Genomic DNA, 22082 nt, shown 5'->3' with positions numbered 1-22082 from the left:
TTATAGATGTTTCACATACGATTTCTTAAAGGTTTACAAATCATTTGGTAATCATTAACAAATACTTAATATAGTATATAAAATCTTATAATGTGTGCAACAATAAACTGTTAATAAATAGTTTACTAATGTAATCAGAATGTAATTTTTACCGTCTCTTATCAGCTATGATACAATATATAATTTATAAACAAATGATTTTATATTACACAAACTAATGATAAAATAACATAAATTATAGCATTACTAATAATTAGTAAACATTATTAATGATCATTTCATTGTTTGTTAACAGTAAAATAACTATCAACTAAAGTTTAATTAACTATCAATTTACCATTTATTAATGATGGTTATTATAAAGTGTTACCGAATGCTGGACGCTGCCAGGTGAGGACTGCTGAGGGTGAACTTCAGTACAAAGTCTGTTTCCCCAAGGCCAAGAAGGGGGATGTGCCATTGAGCCAGTCAAGACTCCCACAACGTATTGTGAGTTGAAAGTTTTTTATTGAAAATCACATTTTGACTAGATAACATTTCTCAAAATACTATGTATAATAATAATACATTATTAGGTAACCCTTCATTTTACAGGTCCCTAACAACGTATGAACTATTTCTAATAAGCAAAAAAACTATTATACAGTAATGTGGCTAATAATTATAAAACAACATACAGTATTTGCCTTCATATGTATTAGTACCGGACCTGTAATGTGAAGCAGGTTTATTTTCTACCCTCTGTGCTCAGTATGAGCAACAATTACAACTACAATTCAACAGTAATTGCTACGTATTTACATGATACCGGACTTGTAAAGTGAAGCAGGTTTATTTTCTACCCTCTGTGCTCAGTATGAGCGACCAGAGAAGGCAGACGCCATCTCCGGCTATACGTCCCAGTTCAGTCACCCGGGGGGAGTGGTGCTTACAAACTGCCTGTAGGCCAGGTAGCGGGCACTCTTGTGGTAGAAAAGTAAATTATTAATGATAAAATGTGGAATGTCAGAAACTCAGGAATGTCTTCCCTCTCTTCCTCCATCTGATTTTGTCCTAGAGACTTGCACTGCTGTCAGAAAAAGAATGAAAGAAGGATTAGACCCTACTGGCCAGCCTTTCCTCCTACTCTACATTACATCAAGTTCCTCAGCGGGTGAAGCCTTCTTGAACTGTTCAGCTTGTGTTGCGCGCCATCTCCAATACTGTAAGTGGCTCACTCATTGCACAGCTAGAAGTAAAGTAATTCTAATTAAATATGTGAAAAGTGCAGGTCATGTTTTGGTGTCTAAGCTGTCTCCTCTCCCTCCCTCCCTCTGTTTTTGTCTTACAGTCAAATTGCCTATTGCTGTCAGAAGAAGGATGAAGTCAACTGGTGTGGCCAGCCTTTCCTCCTACTCTACATCAAGTTCCTCAGTGGATGAGGCCTTCTTTGAGATGTTCAGCTTGTGTTGCAGTCCATCTCCAATACTGTAAATCAGGGATGGGCAACCGTGTGCCATGGAGGGCTGAGAGTCTGCAGGTTGTCATTCCAACCAAAGACTACACCAGGTCATGCAATATGCCATGACACCCACCATCTCATATTGCTTTGAAAGGGTTCCTATAATTAGAAACCAATAAGACAAGTATTCCTGTAACATTATTTTATATCTAGTAGCATCTAGTGGTCACAAGCGGAGAATACATTAGATATTATGAAGAAGCAATGCTCAAAAGGCCCATCTTAATACTGTTTGTCAATCATAGAATGCTGGTCTTGTACAGTAGTCATTGGAGTGGGATTGACATTTTTGGGGGATTTTGGGGGTTCTGTGGGTGGATTTTGACCATTTATGTGGCTTCCTCGTGTCTTTATCATTATTAGGAGGGAATTTGGTATTTGGTGGGTATTGAAAATGATTTTTCTGTGTGATCTGACTGGCCCAGGTCTAACCTGTCTCCTCTCCCTCTCTCCCTCTGCTTTTGTCTTACAGTCAAATTGCCTATTGCTGTCAGAAGAAGGATGAAGTCAACTGGTCTGGCCAGCCTTTCCTCCTACTCTACATTACATCAAGTTCCTTGGCATGCCAACAAATTGCTGAGTTTCACTGCTTTACACACAGCAGCATCTTGTGTTAGAATATTTGTATCACACATATACAGTATGTATATATAAATACATACAGTATATCACATGTTGGCTATAGCTTATTTGTGGGCTTACTGCTGTTAAATATTTTTGTGAAATAAATGGCTTAAATGGCATTACATTGTTCTGTCCTTGTGTGGCAAGCTGTGAGACCAGCCTATTGTGTGGCAAAATATGCAGTGAATTAGTTGCATGCAGACTTGTGGGAGGGCTTGGGACAAAGTGTCAGGATGGGCGGGCAGACCTCCAGCTCACTGAAACACCTGATGAGGACTTTAACTTTATTAAAACAGTTGTAGTTAATGTGAAAGTCTCCCTTGCTTCATTCTACATTGTGTATTATTTACTTTGTTGTATACGCTGAAATGTTTATTTGGATCTTTTGAACCAATACAAAACAGTATGAAGGATTTTAGATTCTAGATTACATAGAATTGATTTATCTCCAAATTGCAAAGATAAATCAAGAGGGGTCCATGTGTGTGTATCCTGCAGCTCTAGTGAGCTCTACTGACTATAATGCTTGTAAACAACTAGACAAAACTATTCTAAAATTTGAGTGTCTTGCATTTATGAGGATCAAGGCATTTTAGCCTTTTTACTGAGGTGCTCATGCACAGATTCCTCTCAATTTGTCATTGCAATTTTATTGTGTGTAAAATTAATCTTATACTGCATAATGTGTTTTCAGTACAGCACAGTTGTTTTGATACTTCTGCTGCTCTGTGTCTAATGGCTAGGGGTCCATGATCTGCCATGGAAATATTCAGAGCATTCTGAAGGGAATAGGGCTTGAGGCACACAGGTTCCAGGCCAGGGTGAAGAGTCATGCACCTGGGAGGCTCTTCACACCTGTTCATTACCTAGTAATATATTTTTGCATTTTACAGTAACATGGCTGGGTAGAGGAGAAACAGACTGGAAAAGACCCAATGCAAAAAGCAGGACCCAAAACATGGTAAATCTGTCAATAGCTGACAACTGGTGGAACAAAACCATTTATTAGCGTGGACTTCATACGAATAATACAGACTGGTGTAAGCTCTCTGCAGCAGGTTTTCTGTCTCTGTTGGCATGGTCCGGCACTCTCCACCTGTAGATAACACAATATATCTATGAGATTCCTATGTATTGTGTTCACCCAGTGGTTCCCAACGCCAGTCCTCAGGACCCTAAGTACTGCTTGTTTTATTACTGCCATCTAGCTAACAAGGACTGATTTAGACCTGGGATGCCAGGTGAGTGCAATTAATCTGGTAGGATAGAAAACCAGCAGCGCAATAGGTCCTCCAGACTGGAATTGGGAACCAGGAACCAAATGCGCTCTAAGGAGCCTGATATACATTATGCCAGTCCTTGACATAGAAATGAGCCTTATTCCCTTACTGGGAGAGCTGATAGCTACCTCCATAGTTACAGTGCAATACACAGATTAACAGCTACCGTTAACCAGCTATAATTAAGTGTAAGGTGTCTCTGTGGCAGATAACATCAAGCAAAAAGATAACTTGACAATTTCAAGTATGATATTGTAGCAGGCTAACAAAATTAGAAAAGGTGCAGAGTAAAGCAATTGACGTTTGGAGCAATGCTAATTGTATGCATGTTAATTGTGGCTAGCGGCATGTATTGTGTAACTCACCATTCAGTAACGATCTGACCAGAACGACGTCGGGAAGTTGCTAGTGGCCAGACCTCTGCCTCAGTATGTCAAGTCTGAGGGTTCATACAGATTCTGCCCGCTTTCTGCCATCTTGCCGGTGTTCCTATCTTCTTGTTAGTAGCAACAAAAGATCGTTTGCGTGACGTTGCTCGGAATACTGACAGGTAGATCCAACGTGATCTGACCACGCCCCCACAGTCCTGAGAAATGATCTGAGCAGCCAGATTGGCTGTTTTTGAGCTCTGTTTTATAATAGTTTTTTTTAACTCATATTTGGAGGGATACTTAATGTGATGGTCAGCTGTGATATTATATTAAAAAAAAAAATATTTGAGACTAGGTTTCCAGGGGCTTTAAAGACTGCGCTGCAAAAATGAAAAAAAAAAAACAGTATATATGTTTAGAGAAACATACTACACCTGCCATTAGGTGTTAAACAATGCACTTTATTCAGTCTATAACACATGCACAATAAAACTTGGGGCAGCACCGCAGGAAAAAAAACACCTGCTTTTATGAATGCCATTATAATAGACTGAATCCAGGTTTGAAGGGGCAATATGTAAGATTTTTCCTGCCCCATAGCACAAAATGACCATAATAGACCATAATAGGGGGGTTGATAGAGTTGTTACATTTGTTTACATTTAATGTTATTGATTGCTGAATATTCTGTCACAACTGGCATTACAGAATCCAAGCGGTTCTGGAGCCACTGGTCACTGCTTGCAGACAACAGAGCACCGACAAGAACAAGACTGAGACACACAGAGAAATACAGCTACCGTACGAGCTTTGGTTATTCAGATTCAATCCATTTTGACAAAAGTCCTGTTGTAACAGGCCTCAACTGCATCATGGCCTCTAGGTCTATGCACGCATTTGAGACTCTGGATTCTCTGAGCTCCAAGAGAGATCAAGGTGAGTAGGAAATCCTGGCAAAAACCTGCAGTCCCCCTTACGTGTTAATTCATGTGATTTATCAGGTAGGGTGGACACTAATTCCAGTTCAGTACCTCAAGTTATAGCTGTAGTTCCTGTTGTTTTGCTGTTTTTCTCATCATGATAAGGTGTTTGTGTCCTTTTTTGCCCACTTTTAGGCAGCCCAGCAGCCACCGACAGGTGCAACAAGCCCAGCGACCTGCTGGTAGCGGATAGAGGAGCAGAGAGGAAGAGGAGGAGCAAGAGGAAGGCCAGCTCCGGGAAGAGCCACGAGGAGGCCAGCAAGAGGATGAGGGGAACCAGCGGAAGCCCTCGAAGCCCTGCGGCCTCCCAGGACCGCGGCACCGGAGCTGCCGCGCCTTCCTCAGTCAACACCGGAAGAACGAACGAAAGAAGTCAGACAGAAAGATAGATAGGCAGTGTGAAAGAGAATCACAGGAACATTACTTGTGTGTGTGTGTGTGTGTGTGGCTTGTGTGGCTTAAGGATCGGAGGATCAGGGGTTATTGAATGCAATCAATGGAAGATCCTCACAAGTAACGTTATAGTAAACTAATATCTGTGTATGTGTATGTGTTTGTGTTTGTGTGTGTATGTGTGTGTAGCCCTCTTTAACACCAGGTATGAGGAGGTGGGATCACTTGGCGAAGGCAGCTACGGATCCGTCTACAGTGGCTACAGAAGAACGGACTGTTTGCCTGTAAGCCTCACACACACACACACACACACACACACACATTTGCCATTCACTATCAAAGTATTTGTCGCAATAAAACACATTGCCAAGCCAGACGTGGTCTACATGCGGCTGGTGAGTGATGTGTTTGTTCTTTCTGTTTCTGAGCAGCTTAGATAGGATTTCTGTCTCACCCGCCTCACTGCACCCGCTCTATTTCTTTTCGATTCTGGGTGGGAGGGTGCATCAGGTTCCACTGGAGGTGGTCCTGCTGTTGAAACCGGGATAGGTCGGCAGCACCGCGGCCGTGACCCTCGTCGACTGGTTCGACCCGTCCGACGAGCTGGTCCTGGTGCTCGAGAGACCCCGTACCCTGTATGGACCTCGTCGCCTACCTCGAGGCCAGAGGGGGCCGCATCCAGGAGCGCGAGGCTAAGGTGAGTGGGTGGAGAGTGTGTGCTTTCCCACCCTGACGATCTATCTAAAACCATATTTCTCTCTATCACTCTCTCTTTCTATCCATCTCAGATCATCATGAAGCAGCTGGCGGACGCAGCCTTTTTGAGAAGGTGTCTCACCAGGTGTCCCGATCGCCGCTTCACCCTGGAGCGCCTGAAGCTGCACCCCTGGCTCGACTGATTACAAGATCAGTCAGCGTTATTTTTGAAAACCTGCTTCAAAAAATATAAACCATTGGAGCCACTTCCAGTCTTTATGAGCGATTTGATTACTTGAATGGTTGAAAGGTTCTAGACCATTGTAGAACATCGCAGATCAGTTTTTGTTAGCTGTGATGTGTCTTTCCTGTTGATCAGGACGATCCAGCAGCAGTCCAGTGCCAAAAGCTCCCTGCTCTCACAAGCAGAACCCCATAAAAACAGCTTTGATTCCAGCCCCTTTAACCTTGGTGAAGCATGATGGACTTGTTTGCGATCTTTGCCATAATTTACCTACATTTCATAGTATGTACGTTATCCGGACATGTACATATCATCAACCTTTATTTATTCAGGTAAAATCCCATTGAGATCAAGATCTCATTTGCAAGAGAGACCTGAATTACATTAAAAAAAAAATTTTTTTAAAAATGACAGTGTTGTTGAATCTATTCACAAACGTGTTAAATGTCAGTTTTCAGGTTATTTTCGTGGCTTCATTCAAATGAAAGTGAAGTAAAAAATCCGAAAGCTACGAACTCGTCCAGCGGCATCTGATCTTGGTGATTAGTTTATATTCTGGTTTTCATGGCGGCATACCGCATGGGCAAAGTGGGCACGTTGGGGGCCCTTGGCCTTAAGATTTATTATTTTTTTTATTTTTTTTATTTTTATGTGTAAAGTAGGCCTATTTTTGTTTTTAAAATATTGGAGTAAATGTGATTTTGAAAATGCAGTATGATTATGAAATTGTTTGAATGTTTTGTAAATTAGCCGATTAAATCACGTAATGTTGTACTGACTAGGCTACAGGTCAAATGTCAATTTCAAATGTCAACATGGAGAAACGCGCAGTTAGCAGGTCGGCAAAGCGTAAACTCAAAAAAGAAAAAGAAGCTAAAGATGCCGGTTTGGTACAACAAATACCCTCTATTTCAACATTTTTCACCAAAAAACGGGTGGAAGGTGATGGTGTTACTGTTGCCAGTGCTACAGCGCTGCCTCCTGCCCTGCTAAAAAAAACAGCTTAGACCAGCTAAAAAAAAACAGCTTAGACCAGTTCATGGTGGTCATGCTGGTTTAAGGTAGGAAATTCGTCACCTTCAGGATGGTTTTAGCTGGTGGCCAGTTTATGATGGTTTTTGCTGGTTTTTGCTGGTGACCAGCTGGTTTTGAATGGTGGTTTTTGCGGGTTTATGCTAGTGACCAGCTGGTTTTGAATGGTGGTTTTTGCTGGTGACCAGCTGGTTTAGGCTGGTGACCAGCTTAATGATGGTTCTTAATGGTTTTTACTGGTGACCAGCTGGTTTAGGCTGGTGACCAGCTTAATGATGGTTCTTGATGGTTTATGCTGGTGACCAGCTGTTTTTTTGCTGGTGACCAGTGTCTGATGGAGCTTCTTGCTGGTTTTGGGTGGCAATAAAGTTCCTTGTGATCAATACATTGATTTTGAAATTAATCCACATGGTTAAGGTTAGATTTTGAGAAGATTTTGAGATTTTAGAAGTAGGCCTAATAAGAACTATAGTAATGGACAAAAATAAAATTGACAGACAACAACATTTTTCCAATACTTTACATTTTTTATCACTACAAAAACTATGAAGATAAACAATATAAAACTATTACAAAGTGTCTCATGTGTCCAAAGTGTCCCACTATATCCCTGTGTCCAGGGATATAATTACACTCCAGGGATATAGTCAGACTCCTGGGATATAGTGGGGCTGGTGGTCACGGCTGGCTGTCGCAGGGGTCGCTGATGACGTTGAACAGTCTGATGGCCGCTGGCACAAAGGAAGGCCTGAGGCGCTCCGCCCTGCAGCGTGGGGGGAGGAGCCTGTGGCTGAAGCTGCTCCTCATCAGCCTCAGCTCGTCGTAGAGAGGGTGAGAGGGGTTCTTCATGGATGGAGTTGATCTTTCCCCTCATCCTCCTCTCTGCCACTACCTCCAGACTGTCCAGCTGGAGTCCCACCACAGAGCGAGCCTTCCTCACCAGCTTGTTCAGTCTGTTGGCTTCCCCTGCCTTAAGAAAAACCAAAAGGAAACTCACCCTAACAATAATAATAATAGTAATAATAATAATAATAATAATAATAATAATAATTCACAGACCACATCAACATCAATTAAATATTTTTATTTTTGGGTACCTCAAGATTTCAAGATCCTTTATTGTTATGTCTCATTATACAGTACAAGAGAGTAAAAATCTTAGGTTACGGCTCCTCGATATTGCAGTGAAATTGTATGTAGTAAGCAAATAGTAATAATGAATAAGTAAATAATGGAGCTCAAATAAGTAAGCTAAGATAGAAATAAAATAAAGTAAGTAAAACCTCTTCTAAATAAAAAGCCCTGTAGCATAATACTCCACAGTGCATACACCATGTGTGTATGTATATGCAGGGATTAAAGCAAAAAAAAATCTTCTGACTGAAAAGTTTTTTTCAGGCCAAGTCATATTCCCCATCTACAATTTGTAAAACAAGTTACAGAGGAGGCCCCCACATTAGCGAGTGTACACACTGTCTGGCTTTTTTTTTTTCTTTTTAGAAAAGGCGGGTTCCGCACCGCCTTTTTAGAGCGGCCGCTTTTTTTCCGCCGTGCGGTCGCTTCCCATAGGTTTTCATGTAAAAAAGGCAGAGGCAGCTGAGAAAAAGGTGGACAGTGTGTACACGCCCTTAGCCCTCAACGCCTGCTAAACAAGTACAATTATGAGATTTCAGCACCAGCCCACGCATAACCATTGCTGCTGTTCTCTAATGCAGCCATTAAGTTGTAAAAGGCTTTAACCTACACTTTATTTACATACTTGAGACCAATAGCGTTTTAAGGGAAGAAGATGCTTTTGAAGAGCTTTTCTATTGCCAATTTGCTTTAATGTAATTTCAATGCTGTTTTCAATCTATGAAATAAAACTGATACTTTTTGCAAGGCTTGACTGTTTTTAGTCATACAAATAATCAACCATTTACATAACTTTTCAGTGCATATGTTTTTATTTATCTTATTATAACACCTAACAAAACAATGTTTCTGTTCTAAGTGAATCTCTTTTTCTTAACAGAAAAAAAAACAAAAAATAAACTAACAGCACATTAAAGAACAATAAGTGCAATTCTTGTAAGTGCTTTTCACTTTTTCTGCTTTTTGGCAGTGAAACCATATGCCTGAAGCTTGGCTACACCTGATACCCGTTTCAGGGTTTTTTCTGTGGGACTAGCTACAGGTGCAGTGGCTCTGGCTCCAGGAGTGGAGGATGAGGAGGAGGCTGTAGCAGCAGCAGTGGCTCTGACTCCAGCAGTGGAGGATGAGGAGGAGGAAGCTGTAGCAGGTGCAGTGGCTCTGACTCCAGGAGTGGAGGATGAGGAGGAGGCTGCAGCAGCAGCAGTGGCTCTGACTCCAGGAGTGGAGGATGAGGAGGAGGAAGCTGTAGCAGGTGCAGTGGCTCTGACTCCAGGAGTGGAGGAGGAGGAGGAGGCTGCAGCAGCAGCAGTGGCTCTGACTCCAGGAGTGGAGGATGAGGAGGAGGAAGCTGTAGCAGGTGCAGTGGCTCTGACTCCAGGAGTGGAGGAGGAGGAGGAGGCTCTAGCAGCAGCAGTGGCTCTGACTCCAGGAGTGGAGGAGGAGGAGGAGGCTGCAGCAGCAGCAGTGGCTCTGACTCCAGGAGTGGAGGATGAGGAGGAGGCTGTAGCAGGTGCAGTGGCTCTGACTCCAGGAGTGGAGGATGAGGAGGAGGAAGCTGTAGCAGGTGCAGTGGCTCTGACTCCAGGAGTGGAGGATGAGGAGGAGGCTGCAGCAGTGGCTCTGACTCCAGGAGTGGAGGATGAGGAGGAGGCTGTAGCAGGTGCAGTGGCTCTGACTCCAGGAGTGGAGGATGAGGAGGAGGCTGTAGCAGGTGCAGTGGCTCTGACTCCAGGAGTGGAGGATGAGGAGGAGGAAGCTAAACATCAGTCTACTGACACACTAATGCAGAAAACAAATACACATCTAAGACTTATAAGAAATTTATATAAAAACTCTAGGGTGCCTAAGACTTTTGCACAGTACTGTATATATGGCGGTCGGAACTGACGGTAACTTACCAACTACACCACTCGGCTGCTCCAAACATCAGACCAAAGTAGATTGTTCTTCTTAGGGAATTAAGCCTCACTACCATCGTAATATCACTGCTGCATGGAACGCTGCATAATTCCAACCAGGGAAGAGGGATTGTTAGAGTAAATATCCGACCGGGAGGTCCGACAGCCTCCGTTGCAGAACGGTTCTCAAACAAACAGAAGCACATGGCTAATTATTATGCAGAATTACGTCTGAATCAGACATGTCCGGTGACGTCATTCTGCATAATAATTAGCCATGTGCTTCTGTTTGTTTGACAAACGATGGAAGATTTAGTGTGAACAATGGTGTGTAATAGTGTGTATTTTCGGAGCAATGGCCGTTTGTTTTCGGAATAATGGGCCACCGGAACAATAGTTAAAGGCCCTATATGTAACAATGACACCCAACGTTTAAAATGGGTACTGCAGTCCAAAATCAAAACATTGGAGAGAGTTGTCTCCCCCCACCCCCTCCTCCCCAGACTCGAAGCTCACGCGGGTTGCCAGGTGAAAACAGAAAGAAAACAGACGCAGTTTCCATTTTCATAGATTGAAGAGCGTGAAGCTAATCAGTATGGTAGATAGTGGTAACATGGAAGACAGGACTCTGACTGCTGGAACTTCTGCACCAAAACAAAACAAGAACCCTATAACAGACGAGGCTAAAAGAGCTAAGAAGGAGAGGGAGGGGAGTGCGACACCCGGAGCTCCCGGGAGCACCGCGGATCGTTCGGCTTGAAGTTCCCGTTCCCCGGTCCCCTGCAACACGGCAGACCGGAGACTCCGGTCAGGCTCCGGTACAGTTACTAAGCTACGGTATGTAACCTAGCCTAGCAAATTAGCTTCACTTTGTCGGTACATAGCCAGCCGCCGACAGACAGGTGGTACAGAAGGGAATGAAACTACGGTATCATAGTGACTTACATTTGTCAGCAGACCATGGTGTTCCTCATATCCAGTGTGTGTGCAGGTTGTAATCACGTTGTTTAGTCCGCATTTGGCGTCTGGTTCCGACTTCTTGTGTCCGGTTCATGTGTCCTGCCTTCTGCCAGCTTGATCGGCCGCAATCGCCACGTTTAATACAACTCCATACTCCGATTATGTTACTTGATTTGTTTTTAGTCAAGTTTGTTAGCGGTAGCATTTTCCATTAGCTGCAGCTCGTAGCATCAGAATAGTAAATGTTGGATAAGATATGTTCCTAGTCTCCAGGTTTCAAATGCGTCACCAATATTTACCCGTATTTTATCACGGCTCTGGTCGTGGAGCTTTTTCGAAAGAGGACGAGGCTTTTTCGGTCGGGTAGAATCCATCTCACTTGATCCAGTTCGTTTGCTTGATTCCATGGCTGCAGTACGCTGTGTTTGCGTGCCAATTTGTTTCATATCTGGCAACCCGGGATGTCGAAATGGGCAGTAGGGGGAGTCACACAGACCAAAACAAAAACAGACGTTCCGCTCCGGAACGGAAATTTCAAAGGAGAACATACTGGCTGTAGCATTGTTGTCGGAGAAGCCAGTATTCAACTTAGTATGTTTCCTTAATATCTGATGACATATCATGGTCATTTTATGATTTAGTACAGTAAATATGTTACATATTGGTCCTTTAAGTCACCAGATGGATGATGTGCTAGGAAGCCGGTTCTGGGTTTTGTATGTGTAGCCTACATACAACGACGTGACAAAACCCTTCAAAACTCCTATGTCCCACTATAATGGCCACCCATTAAAAGTCTAGCCTATCTGCATGTTATTTTCTTTTAATAATAACGTGTTATTCTCTTTCCATTACTCTTGAATTGTGCTATGCATTGTGTGTGCTATCAGTTGATTATATTGTATAATGAAGACGGATAGGACGTCCTCGCAGGCCAAGTGCTATAGGGATGAGGGGAAATTAGTGTGCGCATGCAGGTGAAAACGGCGTTCGGGCTCATCTAATTGCAAACTGTCACGATTCTTAGCTGCTAGAAAAAGACGGATTAGGCATTCGAGAATATTATGGCCTAACGACAAATATAGGCTATAGGCTATATAGGCCTATGTATAATTACCGACATCCAAGTAGATTGTATGCCTATACAAATCAGCTGCCTATCACCTGGTAGCGTGATTCCTAAGTCCCGTAACACCCCCCTCCCCTCGCTTTTTTTCCCCCTTCGGATCCACACTGATCTCATACATGGCCTCTCTGGAATCCAATTGACGGAAATCCGTCGTAGCGACGGAGAACTTTAATCCCTGTATATGTATGTGTGGGTATAAAGTACCTTTGAGAGAGAGTGAGAGTGCTTTGGTCTCAACCACCCCGATCCGTAACGCAAAAGAGAGAATAGGCACATTTTATTGATTGTTATTTATATCTCTATATCGATAATGTGATGACATTTTGTGAAGAACTACTGGTGTTTTCATATTTACACAGAAGAACATTTTGAGAAATTATCATTAGTAATGAAACCGGTAGAGAGGCATTGTTAATTTCACTCAGCTCAGTTGAATAAATTCAGAAAATGTGATCACTTTACTGTAATGCAGCCTTAAAGCCAGGAAAAGACTAAGCTATATCACCATATATTATATAACAAATCCCAGACCATATAGTCTCATATCACCATATTTATATTACATAGATATATTGTCCAGATGGTTGTCAAATAATCATTAAAGACTGCACTTTAATTCATAAAAACTCACAACCAAAGTCACTGCCTTGTACGCCGTTACCATGGCGACGGTCTGCTGCTGATGTGACGTTAGCTTATGCTACAAAACGAACTAAAGACTTTGGCTCCTTTTTAAGTTAGAATAATTCAACAGCACAAAACACATATCACCAAACAAACAGTCCATGCCTGGAAGTCAACCCAACTTCATATTTGACTCCAAATGTCTTTCCAAATGCAAATATGACTGTTAAACAGCACTCGTTCGCTGCCGCGGTAGCGCGCTAACGCTAACCCAGCTAAAACACGGTTATTCAGCTAACGTTAGCTGATCATAAAAACACATAAATGGCAACCTAGAACAGAAATAATGGTTTGGTTAGCTTACCTACATTACTATGGATAGGTGCTCGGTGACAGTTGACTCACCTGGAAAATAATAATATGTACAAAAGTAGGTCCGCTGGCACCGCTGCTTCTGCCGGTAACTACAAACTGAAAACCAGCGCAAGCTCATAACATTAGCAGCACACACCTGTATGCGTCCCAAATGGCCTACTAACTGTCTTGTGCAGACACATCCCAAACAACATTAAAGAAAGAGCAATGGGGGTGTGTGTTTGGGACTGAAATAATACAGCATCATTGCATGCATACATAGCAGTACAATATCAGCAAATATATACATGTCTTACTGCACCCCACACAAGAAGAGAATAAATAAAACTGAAAGTTTGGACACAAATCTTTTCTTTATTTTTACTATTTTCCACAAACAAACGGGAACTTTTGGGGAATGTGATGTTATGGGATTAAATTATAATTTTTATATACAGCACTCTGTAGATAGTCTTTTTGCATGTAAAAATTCAGAGTTTGCAGAAAATATTTTGGAAAAGCCTGTTCATTTCATGTCATAATGGAGTGTTTTATTTTTTTTGCCATGACACTTAGATTTAAATGTATTTAACAAATGTTGTGGACTGTCTCCCTATGAGTTTCTATTAAAATTCTGTATGAATGCTGCATTTATGCTTAATCAGTATATTCCCTAAGATGTTTTATTAGTCCATTTGAGTTCAGATGTCACATCCAATGCTGGAATTGACCATGTGGAAAAATACCATAAAAATATTTACCATAGCATTAACATTACCATAGGACATGCAGTGTGTGGTATATGGTACATTACCATAAAGCCTCTGGTAATGTACCACAGATTTTGCTTGTTCTGTGGTACCAAAATTAAGTGTCGCAGGAATACCACAGCAACATATTCAGGTAGCCTACCACAGGAAATTTAGCTGGCAACTTGACCAGCATGACTAGCTACATCGAGCTGGCAGACCAGCTTAGACCAGCTACATCGAGCTGGCAGACCAGCTTGGAGAACGGTCCTTTTCGCAAATGTCCAGGATAAAAAATGAACTAAGGACAAGAATGGCACAGAGACGCCTGAACATGCTGTCACTCATGGCCTTCGAATCGGAACTCGTCCGAGAGTTGGACTTTGACGACCTGATCAACGACTTTTCTTCAAAGAAGTCCAGAAGAAAGCCGGTGGTTTAAGGCAGGATATTTTTCACTGCGGTTTTGTGAGGTCGTAGCTGTGGCTCTGTGATGTTCATTATTCTTTTACGGTTTGTTGTTTGTGGTTTTATTAAGGTGTGTGTTTTACTCCTAAAGATGTATATACTGTGCTGTACATGGCATGTATAGAACGAAACAGACCTAAAATGGCAGTAATTTAACATGTCAAAATAACGAATATAATTTCAATGTAATACATGCTGTGTGGTTGTGGGTTGCCCTGTGCTATTGTGCGACCAAAACTACTATTTGCATGTGTAGGTAGGGGTCCGTGGCGAGTTTGTGTCCAGGGCCCGTGGTCATGATAATCCGTCCATGCATAGTGGTCAAGTGCCAAATAACCCCCATGTTAAAACTAAGTGGAATATTGCTTTAAGCACAAGACTTGAGAAGTGAGTACACACAGAAGTTGTATAAAAACCATGTATGAAACCATGGTCTGGTATGCACTCAATTACATTTTATTTCATAAATAATCTATTAAGCACATTGGGCCTCATTCACGAATCTTTTCGAAAATTCCTCATATATTTTGCGTATTTCTGTTCGTAAGAAAAGACCAACGTCGGATTCATGAAAAATGCGGACAACCTCGATTTGTGCGGACCACAGGTGTGTCAAATGATGAATGCCAATCATTCGTAAATTGGATATGCATGCCTGTGCAAATCAATTTGCATAGTTAAACGCCCCGTGCAGACTGAAGGGTCGTGTGCAAGGCCAAAAGAAGAGCGAAGAAGAGAAACTTTGCGGAGAGCGAAATTGAAGTCTTACTCTTATGTGTGGATGAGAAAAAATATATAATTTTCCAAAGCGTAAGCAGCGGCGTCACGGGAACTGATAAAACTAAAGCATGGCAGGATATTATGGCTGTTTCTGCAGAAGAACGCACCACTGCTGAGGTTAAAAAAAAAAGTGGCTTGACATGAAACTGGACTGCAAAAAAAGGATCTCAACGAGTAGGCGCAGTTTATCAGCCACGGGAGGAGGGCAGGGCACTGGAACGCTATCCGAAACGGATCAGAGGATAAGCAGCATAATTGGAGAGACCTCAATATCGGGTGTCCTGTCGGAATTGGAAATGGACACAGATAAAATCCAGGCTGCATCTTCATCAGATGGTAAGACTATAAATTGTGTTTGTATGGCGTTCATGTGATCAACCCATTACAAGTTCAAGTTTATTGTCATGTACTAGATAACAATGTACATCATTACCAGTAACAAAATCCTTGGTCTCAGAGCCAACTCAACTTTGCATAGTAAAGGAAAATAAGAAAACAGTATTTACAATGTTTTGGATAATCTTGACAAAGACCTCAAACAATTCTGAAGCAATTTATTGTAGTTCCAACGTTGAATACCCAAAGGTAAAAAGGTAGTACACACACAGATCTTCAGGACAAAGTTGACTAATCTCAGTTGCACCAATTTATTCTGGCCATGTCAACAAACAGGCCTAGTGGCCTTCATCAGAGTATGGAGGAAAATGGAAGTCACGTTGTTTATTTATTTATTTTATTATAGGTCAGGCACAATCGTCGTCAGCCGCTGTGGATGTGCCTCTGTCACAGGCTCCACTGGACTCTGCCACTGCTGGCCGGAGGAGACCCTCAACCACCACTGCACCACCACGGGCGGAGGTGGTGTCTGCCGCTGTCCTACAGAATCAAGAGATGATATTGCAAACTATTGGCCAAATTGCGGCCACACTGGCAGGAATGTCAAACACGCTGAAGGACATAAGTTCAGCTCTGAATGCTAAAAATAAATAAAAATCTGTTTGAATTAGCCTCATGTGTATACGCCCAGTTATGCATCCTTACTTCAAAAACGAGCAATTAGTCGTTGGCGAAGTTGAACAGCAGGCCTGTTGTCAGCTCCAATAGGCGGGTCCTGCGGCATGTCCAGTGGAGGTGGCAGAACTGGTGCAGGTACACCGCCTTTATTAGCGATGTTATGCAGGACACAGCAGGCCATGGTTATCCTACACACCTGTTATAGTAGATGGGAATGAATAGCTTCATCTTAGACTGCACAAAACATAAATTGGGTAATATTATAGCATACTGCTTTCCAGCGGCGGATCTACCGGGGTGGCATGGGTTAGCAGCTGCCACCCCTAAAAAATGCCTTGCCACCCCAGTTTTGGACAATCTAATTCAAAAATATAAATATGAAAAGTTGTGGCTGGTCGGAAATTTACAAGAGCGAAACTCCGATGTCCGAGTGCAAGTGAATGCAGCAAGAGATGACGCTCCCTGTAAACTCCTACCCCTCCCCAACAGGAGCTGTTAATGTGCATTCAGAACGACTTCATCTGTGACCGTCTGTGACACAACAGTAACGGCAGGAATAAGAAGAAGATAACGATAGTCCAATGGGCAGGAATGAGGTTGATGAGCAAATAGCTGTAGTATAACCAGGGGTTAAAGATTAATAACTAAATAAATCTGATTGGCAGTTTCATACATAATAATGTCAAGCGAGTTCACAAAGCTGCCAACTCTCACGCATTGACCGTGAGACTCACGCAATTGACATTTTTCACACACACTCACGCCACAAGTCCATTTTCTCACGCAGTGAAAAACAAATTCATAACTGATAACGACGCAACGCGAAAAAAGGACACTGACAGCACACGGACAGAGCAGCACAGCGCAGCAGCGAGTTATTCAGACCATCGGGGGAAAGCGAGAAATATACACAATTATATTGTAATTTATTCTAGGGCTGGGCTATATGGACCAAAAATCCTATCTCTGTATTTTTAGGCTGAATGGCGATACATGATATATATATCGGTATTTTCTACGAAGTGGGCTAAATGTTCAGTTGTAAGTAGGGCTGGGTGATATGGACAAAATTAAATGTCACAATATTTTGACCAAATCCCTCGATATCAATATTGCGACAATATTGTAGGGATGACTATTGGTGCTTTCACAAAAGATTTACAAAATGAGATTTTTGATAAATAATCATCAGTAATGTGGATATAATGACTAAGTGGGTTAAGGCAAATAATAGAACAGCTAGAAGTCTGGTAAGTTCAGAAAAATACACCACTTTACTGTAATGCAGCCTTTAAAACCAGGAAAAGACAACACTTATGCCATATTACAATATCCAAAATCTAAGACGATATCTAGTCACATATCACGATATCGATATAATATCGATATATTGCCCAGCCCTAATTTATTCCCATGCATGGTGCTCAGAGTAATATCAGTCAGCGGCTCTTCAGCGTCTCTCCCTGTCCTCTCACGCCGTGCGCACGCAGGCAGGAGTGAGAGTGAGTTACTATGGTTACAGGGACTGCAGGACATTTGTTTTAACGTAACGAACGTAATGATTTTGTGTATATATTAGGGCTGTCAAATTTGATGCATTAATTTAGATTCATTTTAAAAAATAACACGTTAAAAAACGTAAATTAACGCATATAATTTAAAGTGGATACAGACAACTTTTCAACTTTCCCCCCGTTGTCCCCCTCTAGCGTTTCCAAGTGGTATTGTTGTTTGCGCTGCTGTTGCAAAGACAACCGGATCACTTTCCATTAGAGCCTAGCTCTGTGCAATAGAACAAACCATCTGTCTGCTTATCAACTCCTTGATCATAACACAATATAGTAACTTTCACTACTGCTCATTTTAGAAAGGCCACTGCAAGCAAACGTGTTCTTTGTTTAGATTATCAAACGGACAATGGATCATTTGTTTGTTTCTGGCTGCTAGCGTTAGCGTTAGCTAGCGTTAGCTAACGTTGCTAACGCTAGCTACGATAGCTAACGCTAGCAGCCAGAAACAAACATAGTTAACGGAAGTGTGTCCTGAGTCTGACACTTTTTTGCTAACATTCTATTAAAATTTTGCTTTAACTACTGTTATAAACGATCATGTAATGTTTCCAACTAGTTTAATGGTGTAAAAGTCAAGTATAACCTATTACCTTTCTAACCATATATCGTTTTAATCATTTACTTTAGATTTGTCTTTACCAGAGTCGGAAAAAGGACGCTATCGCCGGTCATTTAGCTGCGCGCTAGGCTTGTCCTGAGTCGGACACCCCTCTCTTCACGCTGTAAACACTACGCGCTGCTGATTTTGCAGGGCCTTTAGGTTGTTCCTGAGTCAACCAAGTCTACATCAATCATGAAAAAACATCCGGCACCGTACTTCCGTCCTTCACAATAAGATAACATGCTTCAACAACTCCAAATAATACAGTTAAGGCTCCTTAATTTCCATTTTGCTGCGTTACCGCCACCTGCTGGATGTTTTGTTAAACTCTCTTCTAAGTTTGATCACTTACAAAATACCAGCTGATGCATTAAATTGAGCAATTATACACTCATACATATGTACATACAGTATAACAATTGCCAGTAACACACACAAGAGTATTTATGGCAGGACTATAAACATAAGTGTTAATGACTAAAATGGTAATGTCTGAATCAAAGACAAATGACTATAACAAATGATGGAAAAGATTAAAGCAATTTATTGATAAACATAAAACATTTATTGATAAACATAAAATAGACAGGACAAAAAATTCAAATAAAAATAAATAAATAAATAAGACAAACAAAATCAAATGTCAAGACACCAAAAACACCAAAAGTCCTCGTCGTCGTCGTCCAGCTCCTCCTCCCAGCCTACACAAATGGCATGGAACCATTTGTGACAGTTGTCACACTGGACCCACGACACCAATCCCTCCGAATTCTGCGGAGGGTCAGGTTTCCTGCACCGGCCACACCGCCAAACAGTCGGCTCCTGCCTTGTTTTCCCAGCGGTGTGACCTATTCACACACAAAAAAATTGTAAGAAAATTGCCTGATTATCATGTGTTGGCATGCAAAGACAGTCAACATGAAGTACACTACCGGTGGATGTTGTGGGTCCAGCAGACAAGGAGGAGCTGAACGACAAGGACACCAAAGCCAGGTTGGAGGCTGTAAAAATAAGAGACAAAGCTTAGACATGTCTTGTTTATTCTTCATCAAGGCTACTGTCACCAACATGTTAAAATGTTGTTTGTTTTTACAGATTATATAAAGGATTTACTTTGGGAGGGAGAGGAAGACATTTGGGACCCCCGGAGGCCACAGCCTGATGCTGAAGGAAAAGAATAATAATATTTTATATTAAAACATGAAAATACATACTCCCAATAATGTCTGTGCATCACAGTAGTTCTTACATTTCGATATTTAAATTCAATTAAATGCACAGTCAAATGTAAAATAGATATGATTTACCGTCCGCTTGTTCAGCAGGAGATGGGGGATGGTGTTGTTCCTGAGCAGGCAGGCTCGTTTGGGATGGTGTGCCGCTGGGGGCAGGCAGCCGGGGACCGTGGGAGGCACAAGAGGGGGCCAAGGGGGTTGAGGGACCGGCGATGGGAAGGCCGGAGCTGGTGGCTGGAGCAGCCCCGAGGGACATTCTGCGGCTGGGGCGGGAGCCGCCAGGCAGGGTAGAGGATGTGGCTGCCGGGCTGGTGTCTTCGGCCCGCTGCTGCTCTCGGTCTCGTCTGGCCAGAGCTTGGGCCTCCCGCCTTGCAGCGCGGTCCTCCGCCTCCTCGATGGCGTCGAACATCTCCTGAGCCGTTAGGATCCTGGCCTTGGTCGTGTTCCTCCTGACCTTGCCGGTGTTGCGGGCGTAGTTGATTTCGGCCAGGAGGTGGGCCAGGTCTGCTGTTATCTGGCCTGATGCTACCAGGGGATGGGTGAGGTAAGGATTGGCAGGTGGAGGGGGAGGTGGATTCTGGGTAGTGGGGACAGGGGGTGGGCTCGGGATGGGGGGCAGGGGTAGGATGAGTCTGGGCCGGGGTTGTTGTGGCAGGTGGGCTTGGGGGTGGGGCAACTGGGGATAGGGGAGGTTGGATGGGGTGGGTAGCATCAGGCGTGGCCCAGGAAGATGCCGATGGGGTTGGCAGAGGTGGTGAGGAGGTCCCACGCCGCGGCCCGGACGGCATGACCCGAGACCAGTCAATGGCCGTCGGGTCCAGAGGGTAGAGGCCACACTTCCTGAACCCAGCCACCACCACTCTCCGATCCTTCAGCCTCTGGTATGAGTCCCTAAGGACCCCTGAAAACTCTTTCTTGGAAACCAAGAAAGAGTGGCTCACAGCCGACAGATCTCCTGTAAGACCAGAGAAATCTGCCTTCAAGGGTCCAAAGAAACTCACATCCAGCGGCTGCAGGATGTGAGATGTGTGTGGTGGCAGGCACAGGAGAATGACCCCCTCCCTCTGTGCCGCCCGGACCAGCTCTGGATCCAGGTGGGACTGGTGTCCGTCCAAGATAAGCAGCAGCGGGCGCTCCTGGGCGGCGAACTTCAGGAAGTGCCCAACAAACCACTTCCTAAACAGCTCACTGTCCATGTACCCTGCCTGCGACTTCCCGTAGAGGGCATCAGGGACCCCTTCCTTGTTATAGGGGCCCCCTGGATATCCCCCCTTGTAGATGACAAAAGGGGGGACATCCTCCCCAGCCGCATTGAAACAGGCCAGGACGGTGATGTGGTCCCTGGTTCCCTGGGCCTGTCTATAAGCGTGTTTGGTCCCTCGGGGCACGATGACCTTTCTCCTCATTGAGTCCAGCCGAAACCCCGTCTCGTCGCAGTTGTAGATCTGACGGGGTTTCTCCCTCAACCCGTGCTCCTCCAGGGTGGCAGTGAGGAGCCTGAAATATTCATTTATGGGCCCCCTCTTGGCACAGGATGCCCTCCCACGGTCAATTATTTCTGGGGTCCGGGCAGTGAGGCGATGGTGGTGCCGCTCACGGAAGTTGATCCACCACGTCTGGCCAACCGCAGTCTTCTGGGTGTTTGGGTGGCGGTAGTTGTAAATGGCCAGAGCGTGGGCCAGGATCTGAGGCTTCGTCAGTGGAAACCCATGACTGGCAGAATACAAACAGTACTCCACCAGGGAATTCTCATCTTCAGGGGCGAGAAGTGGCCTCTGACCATGGACACAGCCAGAGGCCACCCTTCCACTGACTCGGTCGCTCAGGCTGGACTTCGGGCCCCAAACCGCTTGGCTGCCTGCCTGCAAGTGAGCCTGCCTGCTTCCACCTCCTGCTTGGCCTGTTCCATGGCCTCCGGGGTCCACTTCCTCGTCTTCCTCTCCCTTTTCTTAAGTTGCCGGATGTTTGGCATCTGTAAATTGATATACATTTTTCAGATGCCGTGTCAGAAATAAACTCAAAATTACGTCTACAGGCACATTGCATGCCTTGAATAAGGTTGAAAAATGTTATAAATTCTATAAATTGCCATATCACCATTCATAGACATGTATATTTACCTTAAACCAAAGCAGCATTTAAATTTCTATATCCACCTTTACTTTTAACATCTTGATGCTCCTGTAAAAAAAAATCCCTCTCTCTCTCTCACTCACACACACACACACCTTATCTAACTTACTTTCTCTTTCTGTGGTCCTCACTCTCTTTTCTCCTTCCTTTTGCTCCTTGTCTTTCTTTCTCCTGTCCTCTTGCCTTTCTTTCTTTCTTTCTTCTCTGTCCTCTTGCCTTTCTTTCTTTCTCTCTTTCTTTCTTCTCTGTCCTCTTGCCTTTCTTTCTTTGTTTCTTTCTTTCTCCTGTCCTCTTGCCTTTCTTTCTTTTCT

At 43.4% G+C, this 22082-nt stretch overlaps 1 pseudogene; it reads right to left on the bottom strand.

Moving 5' to 3' along the window:
- Nucleotides 1–15960: 15960 nt before the first annotated feature.
- On the bottom strand, nt 15961–21610 carry LOC139638086 (uncharacterized; annotated as a pseudogene).
- Nucleotides 21611–22082: the final 472 nt, after the last annotated feature.

The sequence above is a fragment of the Centroberyx affinis genome, unplaced genomic scaffold (genome assembly GCF_046629955.1).
Source record: "Centroberyx affinis isolate AG114_WGS23_722 - 3 ecotype Tasmania unplaced genomic scaffold, CSIRO-AGI_Caff_v1 ptg006094l_1, whole genome shotgun sequence".
NCBI classification, from domain to species: Eukaryota; Metazoa; Chordata; class Actinopteri; order Beryciformes; family Berycidae; genus Centroberyx; species Centroberyx affinis.
This window is presented reverse-complemented; position numbering and strand designations above follow the sequence as displayed.